The following is a 15,778-nucleotide window of genomic DNA, read 5'->3' as shown; positions in this document are numbered from 1 at the left end:
AATTTTCCAAAGTTCAAAAACAGGAGATAATATCGAATTGAGCCTGTTTGAAGACCAAGTAGTCTGGACTTTTGTCTAGAGCAGTGATTCCCAAAACATAGTTTCTGGACCAGCAGCATCAGTATCACATGGGTATGTGTTAGAAATGCACATCCTGTACCAGTCAGATCCACTGAGTCAGAAACGGGGGTGGGGCGCATGTGTCAGTGCCCACAGTCTTGGTTTTAACAAGCCCTTTACATGATTCTGGTGCATGTTGAAATCCAGGAACCTCTGCTCTGTTGCGTGGGGGGTGGGGGGGAAAGCTGTGTCCTTTGGGCCAAATCTCGCATGCAGACATTTTTTTGTATCACCCCATTAGCTAAGAATTGTTTCTACCTTTTTAAAGATGAAAAAATCAAATGAGAGGGAGGGTATAGCTCAAAGTGGTAGAGCACGTGCTTAGCATGCCTGAGGTCCTCGGTTCATTCCCCAGTACCTCCTTTAAAAAGTAAATAAATAAATAAACTTAATTATCCTCCCCCCCCCAAATCAAATGAAAGAATAATGGTTTGTGACATGTGACAATTACTTGATACTCAAATTCAGTGTCCATGAATAAAGGTCTCTGGTGCATTTATGGCACAGCTATGGCTCCCTTCACACTAAAATAACAGAATTGAGTAGTTGTAACAGAGTCCATATGACATGCAAAGACTGAGCTCTTTACCTCCTGGCGCTTTGCTGAAAATGTCTGCTGACCCCTGATCTAATAGATTAGTGGTATTAAACGGAGGAAATGGGGCCATGACGATTAGAATCACCTGTGACACTTCAGAACCCTACAGAGGTAGAGCCCCAACCCAGAGCTACCGAATGAGACTCACCGAAGAGGGGACTTAAGCAAATGTGTTACAACAAAAACAAACCAAGTCGTCAAGTCTGTTTGAGATGCAGCCAGGATTGAAAACCCCTTTCTGAGATGTGTATATTATGTCAGGTTTTCTTCTCAGCAATTTTGAGAGATAAATACTATTTATTCCTAAGTTGCTGATGGGAAGACTGAGGTTCAGAGATGTTAGGAACCTTGGTCAGTCCCATAGGATTTGAGCCCTGGATTTGAGCTTGGGTCTGAAAAGTCATAAAACCAATGTTTTATAAACCCTTTCCTCTATGCTACTTTGTGTTTTCTTTTGCCTGAGGGTATCTTCTCTGGACCTTCCCCAGTGTCTTCCTTTTACATGCACTTTCATACTCTTCTGATGTCACTACTTTTCATGTCCCCAGTTCCCAGTTTTTTAGTTTTCTGTTGTGTCTGTAAATTTCCTCCTGGCTCTAAAGTTGTATTTCGCTTGCCAATCTCTGATCTTAATTTTTTGGCTTTCAACTCATTTCCATTTGCCGGCTATATCCTGTAGGTCCACATTGTCCTTGTCCCTGTGACAAGGTAAAACCCATTGCTCTGATGTTTAGCCTCTGAAAGCACATGCACCATCTTCCACAGGGCACTGGGTTTCTCCATCATGGGTCACGCCCTCAACTGACCTCTTAAACAGCATATTCTTGACATATTCTCATGTCAAAAGAACTATGTTTCAATTCAAAGGGAAGATTATTTTCTGCTTGGACACCAACCAGAAGTATGACCAGTTGTGCTGCAGAGGTATAAAGCACTGCTCACAAGGTCATGGAGGAAGGATGCCTGTGGAGAAAGGGCACAGGTCAGAGAGCAGCAGGGCACAATGACCCGCATTAGTAGAACAGCAGTTTATAAAGCCTGCTGCTGGGAAGCAAAAACCCCCTGTACTTAGCGCTTGTGGTGGAGATTTCTAGAATTCTCTGGTATTTGAACTCTCCTTTTCTTGGGCACGTGGTTAGACTCCTTTTCTCAGACTCGAGTGAGGTGTGGCCATATGGTTGAGTTCTGTACAAAGGAATGAGAGCACAAGCAGTGTGTTCAACTTCCAGTCTTAACCCTTAGAAATTTCCATGCTTTTCTCATCTGCCAAAAGGAGAGAAATCTGAGGGTCTGGAAGAGGGTAGAGACTTAGCATGGTAGGAGCTTTGGTCTCCAAGAGTACACCACAACACCACACACACACACACACACACACACACACACACACACACACACACACAGTGACTAACTGCACTGGAATATGACATGAGCAGGAAGTTTCATTGTGTTAAGCCACTGAGATTCGGAGATTTATCTGTGCTAGCATCTAGTGTTAAATACAGTACCTACAGTCAATTCTGAGTAATCACATTAATTGGGGTGAAAATAATATGAAAATAGGCATGGGAGCCTGAAACAAGGGAGTAACCATGTGCAGATGACTCAGACAGCAAGACAGTGCGTGTAGTGTACTAACCCACTTAATCTTCAAAGCACCCATTTTATGGATGAGGACACTGAGGCACAGGGAGGTTAAGAAACTTGTTTCAAGTTACACAATTTCAAGTGACAGAGCTGAGATTCAGACCCTGGTCACTTGTCTTAAAAGTCTTTACTCCTCACTATTGCACAATGCAAAATGCTACTTTTACTTTTATAATCTGCAGATCATCCTGAGTTCATGACTCCTTCCACAACGATTAAAAACCTTCTGCCTATGGTGAAATAGATTTAGTGCTCAGCAATTCTAGGTCTGATTTGTTTGAATACCTTGTAACATTGCTATTATCCCCACTATACAGAGGAGAATACTGAGTTTGATAGTGTAGTGTCAGGTTTAAGATTCCAGAGCTGATCTGGGTGAATATTTTTACCTGGATCTTCAGATTCCAGAGCCTGTGCTCTCATAAGCATGCTCTGCTGTCTCAAACCTGTAGAAAGGCCCCTTTGAACACTGTCTTCCTCCTGGCTGGGTGTCTGCAGGATTGCTTTGTGAGTAGAACGATGTAATGAATGGGAAAGGGCTCTGTAAACCAGGAAACACTGCCCAAACATAAGGTCTGCTTATTACCATTATTACTGAAGACAGAGAACAAGCCGTGAAAACCCAATTGCATGTACCTCCTTGTTATTCAGAAAGGGAGCTCACAGGAAAAGGCTTGCCTGGGGAATTCACAACCATCTGACTGTACGTTCTGCAGTTCATTCAGAAAACTGTGATTCGGCAGTTCCTTTCCTAAATTCTGCTTCGCAGTAATTGGGTGATACTCACTTTGATACAGTGCGGTCGGATCACTTCTGCCTCCTGCACCCCTGCCTCATTTCCTCACTTAATGCCTTCTTAGTTCCGTTATTTGTTTTCTTTAATATTGCAGCCGTACAGCAGGATGAGTCACGGGCCCTGCCGGTCCCATCAGCACCCTCAAAGGCCCACAAAAACAATAAGGTGATTTATGAGGCCGTTTCCACCCAAGTGCTACAGAGCAATTGGAAGCTCATTTCCACGGCCTTGGTCTCTGGATCGAGAACCCATTTCAGCTGTCTCATCAGGCAAGGGGCTCTAGATCCTTTGACCGAGCCCCTGTGCTGGAACCATTCTAAAGCAGGGAGACAGGGATGGCTGGATGGCTGGACAGGGCAAAGAGGTCGGAGAAGAGGGCTGGGCATAAGCAAGTGAAGTTTTCAGAAAAAGAAGTCACAAGCACAAACCTCAGGTTGAATACTAATTCTTAGAGTGGGACTGCCATATGTCTAAACTCGTGGTTCTCAACCAGGGAGCATTTTTTCCCTTAAGAGTCACTTGGCAAAATCTAGGAACACATTTACCCATCACAGTGGGAAGTGTGTGTGTAGGGGGGTGAATTGGGGTGGTGCTCCTTGCATTTACTAAGTAGAGGCCAGGGATGCTTTTAAGCATCCTGCAGTGCCCAGGAGAGCCCACTCTCCACCCCCAGTGAAGAATTAGCTGGCTCAAATCAATCATGCTGAGGTTTAGAAGCCCTGCTCTAAAACCAAGAGAAGGAGATCAGTCCCGTTCACAATTACAGCTTGAATTTGGGGGTCATGGTGGAGGGATGGAGGGGTGGGTGTGATTGGGGTCTCTAAACCCTGGTCAACATCTATGTTTTCTTCTACGCAATAGTATGCGTTTTGGAAGTTAAATTATATCACTTTCTTTTAAAAATATTTTTCCAGTTTTATTGAGATAGAATTGACATGCAACATTGTACAAGTTTAAGGTATACAACATAATGGCTATATATATATATATATATATATATATATATATATATATATATATATATATACACACACACACTGCAGTAAGTTTACTTATGCAATAAATTTAGTTAACACCCATCACCTCACATAATTACAAATGTTTTCATTGTGATGAGAACTTTTAAGGTCTACTCTCTCAGCAACTTTCAAATATATAATACAGTATTGTTAACTACAGTCACCCTGCTGTACATTACATTCCCAGAACTTACTTATTCTGTAGCTGGAAGTTTGTACCTTTTTGACCATCTTCACCCAATTTTTCCATCCCACCCTTAACCCCAATATCTGACTTCCATCCATCTGTTCTCTGTTCCTATAGTACAGTTTGTTTTCTTTTTTTTTTAAAGTCCACTTGTAAGTGAGATCATATGGTATTTATCCTTCTCTGTGTGACTTGATTTGCTTAGCATAATGCCCTCAAGATCCATTCATGTTGTTGCAAATGGCAGGATTTCCTCCCTTTTTGTGGCCGAATAGTGTGTGTATATATATACACATTATTTTATATATCTATATATCTATATAGATACCACATTTTCTTTATCTGTTTACCCAATGATGGACACTTGGTTGTTTCCCATGTCTTGGCTATTTTAAATACAGGCCTACCTCAGAGACATTGCAGGCTCCGTTTCGGATAACCGCAACAAAATAAATATTGCAATAAAACTAGTCATGGGTTTTTTGGCTTCCCAGTGCCTATAAAAGTTATGTTTATGCTATGCTGTAGTCTATTAAGTATTCAATAGCATTATGTCTGAAACATAATGTATATACCTTAATTAAAAAATACTTTTTTGCTAAAAAATTTGTCATCTGAGCCTTTAGTGGAGTCATAATCTTTTTGCTGGTGGGGGGTTTGAAATATTTTGAGCGCTACCAAAATGTGACACACAGACACAAAGTGGGAAAATGATGTTGGGAAAATGGTGCCAATAGACTTGCTTGAAATAGGGTTGCCAAGAACCTTCAACGTGTAAAAAAAACAAAGTATCTGCAAAGCTCAGTAAAGTGAGGTATGCCTGCAATACTGCAGTGAGCGTGGGAGGCAGCTGTCTCTCTGGGATATACCTCTTCCTCAGAGAGGAAGCTTGTCAACTGGGGAAGGGGCAGTAACGTTGGGGCTGAACAGACCTGAATTCAAGTGCAAGGCTGACCACTCACTAGCTTGGAGACCCTAGAAAATGTCCTTAACCTCTCTGTATTCAAATGTCAACACCTATACAATGGAAATCATAATAATTAGCTTGCAAAGTAGTGCTAACATTTAATAAATTGCTGAAGATTCAGATTTTCTTCTTTGCTAAAAATGAAGTTCCTTGCCATCAGAGCTGTTGTCTAATACCTGGGGTGGTGCAGAAGGAGCAGTGTACCATTTCTGAGAATCTATATGTGTTCGTGACATGATACCCATCATTTCACCTAATCAATAGGTCTTGAGTTAGGATGGCTTCAGGGGTAAGAGGAGAGACACCATGTCACCTCTTCTGGAAAAAAAAAATCAATTGAGTTTTTCCCAGCAGGGATCCTAATCATGCCTGTGCAATAAGGATTTTTTGGGGGGCAGAGTGCAAAACAGATCTGACCCCTTAGGAGGACCAGTCACAGCTTCTCCCTTTGCATCTGTGACTCCATCCTCCTCTTGCGATCTTTTCCGACTTCTTTGCCTGGTTTCTGGTCAGCCTCCTTGAAGAACTCATCTCAAATGTCAGTGTGTTCCTGGGACTCAGTCCTCAATCCTCGGTACCTCTGGTTCTTTCTTACTCATTCCTAAGTAGCATTCTCCATAAATGGCTTTGTATCCATCCAAGATCTCAGCTGCCACTTATAGGAACAATAACCGTGGTATTGTAATCCTAGCTGAAATAATGTATTTTAAGTCTTACCAAGCACCCGCTTTGTAAAGAGAGGCAGTCTTTCAGAGTAGTTAGCAAGTATATACTTGATGATATCCAGAATTGCAGTAACATTTTGGCTTTGGCACTTACTGTATTAAATGGAACAAGTTAATCTCTATGAGACTAAAAGTACTTTAAAATAAAAAGATTAATACCTACACCATGGGGCTTTTGTGATGATTGGAATATGAAGGGTCCAGTAAAGTTTCTGATATTTAGTTAGCCCACAATATTCTTCACTCAGTGTAGGTGTCTTAAAGGTAACTCTGTTCGAATGGAATTTGTCTCTTCTGTACTCTCATTCCCCCAGAGAGAAATCCTTCCTCTCTTGTAACTTCCACACCCAAGACCTGTAAATTCTACCACTAATTCTGTTTTGATTCTGGCCTTTCCTTCCATTCTCACTGTTCTCACTTTAGTTCAGGCCTTTATCATTTTTCACCTGGATTACTCCACAGACTCAAAATGTGTCTTCCTAACTCCCTTCTCTCCCACTGCCCTAAATCCATGCTAACAGTGCAACAGTCTTTCTCAAATGTAAATCTTTTCTTTTTCCTTTTCTTAACTGATTTTATTTTATTATTATTTTTTAATTGAAGTATAGTCAGTTTACAATGTTGCATCGATTTCTGGTGTACAGCATAATATTTCAGTCATACATATACATACATCTATTCTTTTTCATATTCTTCTTCATTATAGGTTACTACAAGATACTGAATATAGTTCCCTGTGCTATACAGTATAAACTTGTTGTTTATCTATTTTATGTATATTAGTTAGTATCTGCAAACCTAGAACTCCCAATTTATCCCTTCCCAACCCCTTCACCCCCTGGTAACCACAAGTTTATTTTCCATGTCTGTAAGTCTGTTTCTGTCTTGTAAATAAGTTCATTTGGGGTTTTTTTGTTTGTTTGTTTTTTTGGATTCCACATATGAGTGATATCATATGGTATTTTTCAGTCTCTTTCTGGGTTATATAACTTAGAATAACAATCTCCAGGTCCATCCATGTCACTGCAAATGGCATTATTTTATTCTTTTTTATGGCTGAATAGTATTCCATTGTATAAATATACCACAACTTCTTTATCCAGTTATCTGTCAATGGACATTTACGTTGTTTCTATGTTCTGGCTATTGTAAATAATGCTGCTATGAATGTTGGGGTGTATGTATCTTTTCAAATTACAGTTCCCTCTGGATATATGCTCAAGAGTGGGCTAGCTGGATGATACAGTAAGTCCATTTTTAGTTTTTTAAGGAATCTCCATACTGTTTTCCATAATGGCTGCACCAAACTACATTCTTACCAACAGTATAGCAGGGTTTCCTTTTCTCCACACCGTCTCCAACATTTATCGTTTGCAGACTTATGAATGATGGCCATTCTGACTGGTGTAAGGTGATACCTCATTGTACTTTTAATTTGCATTTCTCTGATACTTAGCAATATCGAATATAAATCTGATCAGTTCTTTTCATTTTGAAATTTTAATTGGTTTCAATTAACTTTCAGAATCCAATTCAAACTTTTTATTCCACAAGGTTCTTGGTCTGGCTGTTGCTTTTGCCTTTAACCCATCAGTATTCCACCAAGTGAACTCCAGCCTCAGTATTTCACTCACCTTATATATGATCCTTTTAGGAGAACTTTTCCATTGTCTGTGCTACCAAACCACCTTACTCTCACCTCTGTTTTAGTACTATAGTTATTGTTGTAATTATTTGAGACGTTGTTATTATTTGCTATGTGTCTGGCTGGATGTACTGAGTTTAATACCAAGAATGTAATAAACATTTGTTTGCCAGATAAATGACTGATGGGTGAACTAGTCATCCGGTGTGAAAGTCAGCAGCTACTAGCAGTATCATAGCCCTTGGTATATAACTTTAGTCTAGTATATTGTATTGCCAGTCTTTCTTCACTATACCGGGCAAGCTAAGGTGGAGTCTCATGACTTATTCATGTATGTATTTGGGGGGACGGGGGTAGAGGAGTCAGTCATACATGCGTACATACTGATTCCCAATGCACACGAAGCCAGAGCAAGCACTTGGTATTAGTTTAAGTGAAATTATCTTCTGTACATGTAGCCTGCATACTCCACAGAGCTCTCTCTGGCTAAGTCTTCATCGTTCAGAACCAGAGCAGTGCCTTCCTATCTTTATGAAATAAACTTATTAGGAAAGGGACTGCTATACATAGAAAAAGACAGATGGCTCCAGAAACCAGCCTTTCGGAGTCCTAGTTTCCCCAGTCACAGCGTGGTGCAGAAGGGTCCAGCTTTAGCAGCTCCAGCGGTCTGGGTTCAAATCCTGCCACTTACCAGCTTCGCGAACACAAGCAAATCACTTAATATCTTCCAATGACGTCATCTATAAACTGAGAATATTATGCTCACCACAAAAGGCTTTGTGAGAGTCAGTGTCAGGGTTTCCTGACATTGGTAGTATTGGGAGCTGAGGCTGGGGAATTCTTTGTTGCAGGCGGAGGAGGGGTATTCTGTGCGTGGCAGGATGTGCAGCAGCATCCCAGCCCTCGATGCACCTGTCCCCCAGGTATGGCAGCTAACACTGTCTCCAGACTTTGTCAGGTTTCCTCAGGAAGGGGGGAGGCAGAGAATGACACCTGATTGAGAACCAACTTATATCTGATAATGTGTGTGACATGCCCAGAACAGAGTAGATGTCTCTTGAATCTCCTTTTCCTTCCCTTCCTTAACGAGGCTAATGAAATTCCACATCAAGTACTTATATTTCCTCAAAAGAAATTTTATGTCTACTAATGGCCTCATCGCAGTGAATGTTTAATCTGAGATGCGTGGGTTTTTTTTTTTTTGTTTTGTTTTGTTTTGTTTTGAGCCTTACCTGGCTCTTCAGCTTTACTGAAGAAGAAAAAAAAATAAACCAACCAACCAAACAAACAAACAAAACGTATTGATTAGTGCAAAGTGATAATAGTCTGAATTTTCCAATATGGGCTCTAACAAGTGTTGGCTGTGATTAAAGAAAAAAGAAAGAAAGAAAAAAAGGACAGCCTTCTCTTAGTAGGAGAGGAAAGAGAAAGCAAAGAAAAAGAAACCTCAAACCTGAAATAAATTGGAGGCTGTCGGTGTCACGGCGATGCGAGCTGAGGGATGATCGATCCTCCTAGATTCCAAGCGGCACATTCTGTGCACGGAGCGCCGGCTGACGTCAATCGGATTAAGTGGCCTCAATGGGAGCGCCGCATGCAAGACTGAGTGAAACGCGGGCCCCAGGCACTGTCACTGCCTCCGAAGAACACAGCTTCCTACTTCCTAGTGAGAGGGAGGAGAGTCTGTGAATGAGGAATGAGAAGAGGAACGCTCTTGCTTGAAGAAAAGCGCTCCTGGTTTGTACAGATGCTACAGGACAAGTGAAGTCTGAAAACACTTGCGGTTTAGCACAGGCATTAGTTGAGTAATATCTCTAGCCAAATGGCATACTTGCCTTTTGAATAGAGGTGTATAAACTCCCTCAGCTCCATTTTGAGAAATGGTGACAAACGTTCAAGACTGTTTTACCTTAAGAGTTTGGAGAGAGCGGAGGCTCAGAGTTCACTAATTTTGCCAACCCTCCTAAATTAATGATTCAAATAAATTAATGTATTCAGAGGACTTAGAGTAGTGTCTGACATTGTGATTCTGTGTAATTGTCAACTATTTTCATTACAATTGCTGCTGTTGCTGCACGTTTTGCCAATTACAATCCTTCAAGGGCCATCTCAGCAAAGATTTCCCTAAACCTCCAGGAAGGATTAAGCTCCTGTCTTCTGTGATTCCACAGATAAGAGTTAGCCCATTTATAACTTACTCCATTCTATTAAAAATTGTCTGATGACTCTTTCTCTTTGACTGAAATGACCTCTTTGGTTGTATGGTTTTACTCCATTTACTTTTTGAATCTTTAGCACAAGCATATTGCTTGGTTCAAGCATGTTTGTGTAATTCAGTTATTGAAAATACTCTCAGTGAACAATCGTCATGATTTTTCTAGACTATTTTTTTTAACATTTTTTATTGGTTTATAATCATTTTACAATGTTGTGTCAAATTCCAGTGTAGAGCACAATTTTTCAGTTATACATGAACATACATATATTCATTGTCACATTTTTTTCTCTGTGAGCTACCATAAGATCTTGTATATATTTCCCTGTGCTATGCAGTATAATCTTGTTTATCTATTCTACAATTTTGAAATCACATTCTATCCCTTCCCACCCCCTGCCCCCTTGGCAACCACAAGTTTGTATTCTATGTCTATGAGTCTATTTCTGTTTTGTATTTATGCTTTGTTTGTTTATTTGTTTGTTTTAGAGTCCACATATTAGCAATCTCATGTGGTATTTTTCTTTCTCTTTCTGGCTTACTTCATTTAGAGTGACATTCTCCAGGAGCATCCATGTTGCTGCAAATGGTGTTATGTTGTCGGGTTTTATGGCTGAATAGTATTCCATTGTATAAATATACCACCTCTTCTTTATCCAGTCATCTGTTGATGGACATTTAGGCTGTTTCCATGTCTTGGCTATTGTAAATAGTGCTGCTATGAACATTGGGGTGCAGGTGTCATTTTGAAGTAGGATTCCTTCTGGATATATGCCCAGGGGAGGGATTCCTGGGTCATACGGTAAGTCTATTCCTAGTCTTTTGAGGAATCACTATACTGTTTTCCACAGTGGCTGCACCAAACTGCATTCCCACCAGCAGTGTAGGAGGGTTCCCTTTTCTCCACAGCCTCTCCAGCATTTTTTCTACACTATTTCTATCATGATGAAAGCATGTCTGAATAACCAATCAGAGTAAGAAGAGCATTAGAAATTGTGTTTCCCCAAAGTGTCCTGGGTTTACTCTTCATCATTGTCATTCATTTGAATCCAGTGGAGGCTCGTGTTCTCAAGACAGCTGACCAGAGATCCACAGATGGCCCTGTGCAGTAAAGAATTAAGCTTACTCAAAGAGCAGTTTAGCTTTTATCCTTGGCTACTAAGAAGTAATCTCTGGGTCCTTGGAACTTCTCTATGACAGGAGAGTCTCTCTGTGTGGGGGCTTTGGCCACTAGATAGTCTAATGATGTGATTTATGTTGGGAATTTTGAGACACACATTATCAGAAAAACTGGTGATGATTACCCCAACGATGTCCAAGAGGGGCTGGATGCTAGCAGTCATCAATGTGTATGATCAAGCCCTAACGGAAACTCTGGACATTGGAGGCTTAGGAAAGATTCCCTGGTTAGCAGTTCTCTGTGTGTACTGTCACACTTCGTGGCCAGGAGGAGATAACACTGTGATTATGGGGAAAGGATAACCAGAAGCTCAGCATTTGGACCCCTTCCAGATCTACCCTATGAATCTCTTCCTTTGGCTGATTTTAACCTGTGTCCTTTTCCTGTAATAAGTCATGGGTATAATAGCATTCAGTGAGCTGTGTGAGTTCCAGTGAATTATCAAACCTGAGGATAGTTTTGGGAACCCCCTAAACTTGGTGTTAGAAGTGAAAGTGATCAGTGGAGAATGTTCCTTCTAACTGTACAGTTAGGTAAGCATTACATGTGGACCCTGAGCAACCGTGTTTTAGGTCAGTTGATGGTATTCTCCTGAAGGTCATTTCCCTGTGCCCAGGACCTTTGAGTCTAACAGAGACCTCAGCGATGTTTCCTTCCCCCTGTTATTGGGCAGAACTGAGTGATGATGGGGGAAGATAGAATGAACACATTATTAGGGTTTTTAAAACAGACTTTATGTAGTTGTTTGCTCTTTTCTACTTGAAGGACTATAACCTTCACATCATTTCTTAATATATGCAAGGGTTATCCTTGTGCAGCACAAGGGACGCCTTGTGCTGTCCAAAGATGGCCACTTCTGCCAATCTCTTGGCACTATACATACTTTAAATGCATTGCCAGAGAATAGATGTAATTTTCCAGAGGTGGATCCAGGATCTAATAGGGGATCTACACAGGATAGTTTGTCAAAAGGAATAACTAATTCCATTTTTTCTGGAAGCATAAGTTTTTTTTTTCTACCACCCCTCCTAGATCTACCTTTCATCCCATGACCAGTAACCAGACATATCCTTAGAACAATAGATTTGTAATGTCACAAATCAGAGAAGAACCTCAGTACTCAAATGCAGGTGTACAAATATATGACTTTCTCATTTATGACTTAACATAGCTTCTTTTTTAGGCCTTCACGTTGCTAGGCTTGGAGGAATCTTAAATCACTCTTTCCTGAGATGTACCATTATTTCCAGGAGCATATGTGTAGTTTCAGGGTTTTGTAGGAGATGAGAGTGAATATATGTCTTTGATATATCTAGATATACAAGTAATTACCAAAATGTCCCCATCCATGGTCAGGTTGGTGGCTGCTTTGTGGCTCTGCTTCTGGACCACTTTGGCCCTGAGACTCTTTCTGTGAGTCCCGCATGGTCCCACCTGCTTCAGTTGACCAGCTTCCTCTCTCAGACAGAACTACTTTCCAGGGAGCTGCTGTGAAGGCAGTGCCGTCCTCCTTCTCTCTCGCCGCCGTCTCTTAAGGTGGAAGAGAATTGCTTCCTCCTATTTTGGCCCAAGTCCTCTCTTTTCCATGCCAGTCTTCGAAATTGTCTTAAGGACTTTAGCTTTTGGAATACAAAACCCAGAAAGACCCTAAAATTATTTTTAAATTGTACCCTGTTACACTTATACTCTGAGGCAATGAACAAAGAGCTGTTTCCTTAATGGAGGAAAAGGAAAGAAAGAAATTCTTGGAGGGGAAAAGTTAGAAGAGTAATAGATTCTAAATCATCTCATTAAAACCTTGACCTCAAGTCAAGTAAGATATGCATTTAACATCATGACCATCACAAGGGCATCCTACCACATGTATATATAAACATACATTGGCATGACCCACTACCACAGTTATATATATACATACATACAGTGTTGTGTGCATATCTACACACATATAAGTACATGTATATATGCATGTGCTTGTGTAAATGTAAATATATAAGAGAAATGCAAGTTTGTAAGAAAATGCTTACCTCTACTATACTATATGTATTTCTTAAAAACTATTTTCCTCTATTCTATTGGTGATGGCCATCCACCAAATCGATTTTATGAGCAATGATGCATCACGACTTAGTGTTTGAAAAACACTAACTCAGTTATGTGACAATTCTGTGTTCACTGCTGAAATGGACTTTTGAGGGAAGTGGATGAATTCTTTTAAACTTTTAGGTCAGAGAGTCAGCGATCCATCAAACCATGCAATTGGAAGGATTTTGTTGCCGAGGATTATATCAAAGAAATTCCAACTGCTGTTAAGACCTATGACTCTAAGAGCGCCAGTTTGGAAAACTATAATTAAGACCTTAATAATTGCTTTAAAATAAGTTATCCCAAGTTTATACCACTGCTTTGGTACAGGTATTATTATCCCTATTTTATTGAGAGAGAGAGAAAGAAAGAAAGAATATTTCCGAGAGTTTTAACGTCCTCGGTGTCACAAGGCTAGTAAATGCATATGCGGATCCAAAGCCATATCATCAAATTGCTAACCTCACTCACATTGTACTGGATACCACTTTGCCTTTTCAAGTACTTTTAAGCTCAAGCTTATAAAGTGCTTATTATGAGCTAGGCACCATTCTAACACCATTGCATGTAGTGATCCATTTAATCCTCACTGCAACCCTATAAAGTAAGTATTACTATTTTCCCCACTTTATAGAAAAGGAAACTAAGGAAAAATAGATTACGTCACTTGTTCAATATCATACAATTTATTAAATATGGAGGCAAAATTCAAGCTGAGATGTCTGACTCGAGACTCAGTGCAGTCGTCTGTAGGAAATGCATGTTTGCTCACTGGTCCATAATAATAAGAAATTTAGTGGCAACTTGTTGCCATGAAAATAAATTTTCTTATGTTTTAAAGTAATTATTTATATCATACTTCTTTAAAGTATATAATCATCATATTATAATACTGTATAAATATATAATTTAAATGATAATTTATATAAATATAGAATATATATATATAATATAACAATTTTAATATATTGTAGCTGGAAAGTTTAATAAAATCTCTGTAGTTTAAGTGAGGTAAACAAAAATAAATTTTTAAAATCAGAAGAGAGGATAAATAATGGTGGGAGAAATAATGTGCAATATTCCATAGAGAGTCATGATGAAAGCCTTTGTCCGCTTGAGACACAGAGAAATGATTTAGTGCTGATGTTTTTAGAAGGCTACGCAAAGAGGTACAAACCATTTTTGATTATTCACAGAATAAGTTAAGCAATATATACTTTGTAATCTAGCATGGAAAAGTGTTCTAGTTTGTAACAAAGTTTAACACCAAAGAGAATTTACAGTTATTCCTTGGTATTTGTGGGGGCATAGGTTCCAGGACCTCCATGGGTACCAAAATCCACAAATACTCAAATCCCTTATAATAAAATGGCATAGCATTTGCATATAACCAATGCACATCCTTTTGTGTACTTTAAATCATCTCTAGATTACTTATAATACCTAATACAATATAAATGCTATGTAAAGAGCTGTAAATGCAATATTAATATTATGGAAATCATTGCTAGTAAGCAGAAAATTCAAGTTTTGCTTTTTTAAACTTTCTGAAACTTTTTTTTTTTTTAATGTTTTTGATTTGCTGTTAGTTGAGTCTGTGGATGCAGAATGTGCATATATGAAGGACTGACAGTACAAAACTGGCCCAAGGATTTTATAGCTCTATGGCCATATTAGGATTAAGCTCACATATTTAAAATTTAAAAACCAATAAATGGTTGGTAAACATACATTAGAAAACAAGTGGAAGAGGAATGGCATGAGTCTGATTGTTATCAAGACCGCATTGGTTTAGCAGAACTGAGGTGAGAGATGGATCATATTATTTAGGTAACTTTGAGTGGAGAGTTATTAAGTCTGTAGCACATGGGTACATGAGTTCTTGAACCCTCCTTTTTTTTTTTTTTTTTTTTTGCTCACCAAGTCACATATTTCAGTCCTTCAGTATTATTTGCAGATTTTGATGTTATAGTCAGGTGGGAAGCCCCATAAAAAGACACGCAGGACCCCCAGGCAGGGCCACTGTTCTACTGCCAGCACCACCCGGTTCCCTGGCCCAGAGGCTCTATCTCACTTTTTGCCTCTGAAACGGCTTACTTACCCCTAAAATGCTATGGGTTCCCTATGCTCACTTCTGATTGGTTATTTCCTTCACTCCTGATTGGTTATTTCTCTCACTCCTGATTGGTCCATTTCCCTAACTTCTGATTGGTCCATTTATAGTACTTCATTTGCATGGAGCTCACTCCTGATTGGTTGTTTCTCTCCCTCCTGATTGGTCCATTTCTACAAAGTCTTTTCCTAATTAGTCAACTTTCGTTATACCTCATTGGCATATGATGTTGCAAAGTGTAAACTGGCAACCTATAAAAGCAAGTGAAAACCTACAGACGGGGTCCAGAGCTTGCAGTGTTAACTTCTCTGGGCCCACTGGCGTAATAAACCTGAGTTCTCCAAATCTCTGAGTGCTGCTTGGTGTCTCATCCAGATCTGGGTTGCTGTCACGACTGAGCTGTAACTCTGAGCTGTAATACTGAGCTATAACACTGAGCTGTAACACATTTTTCTGCAACATTAGCAGTTTTTCAAAGAAGTAA

Source organism: Camelus dromedarius, chromosome 12 (genome assembly GCF_036321535.1).
Source record: "Camelus dromedarius isolate mCamDro1 chromosome 12, mCamDro1.pat, whole genome shotgun sequence".
Lineage (NCBI taxonomy): Eukaryota > Metazoa > Chordata > Mammalia > Artiodactyla > Camelidae > Camelus > Camelus dromedarius.
The sequence above is the reverse complement of the archived record's forward strand: the minus strand, read 5'-3'. Positions refer to the sequence as shown.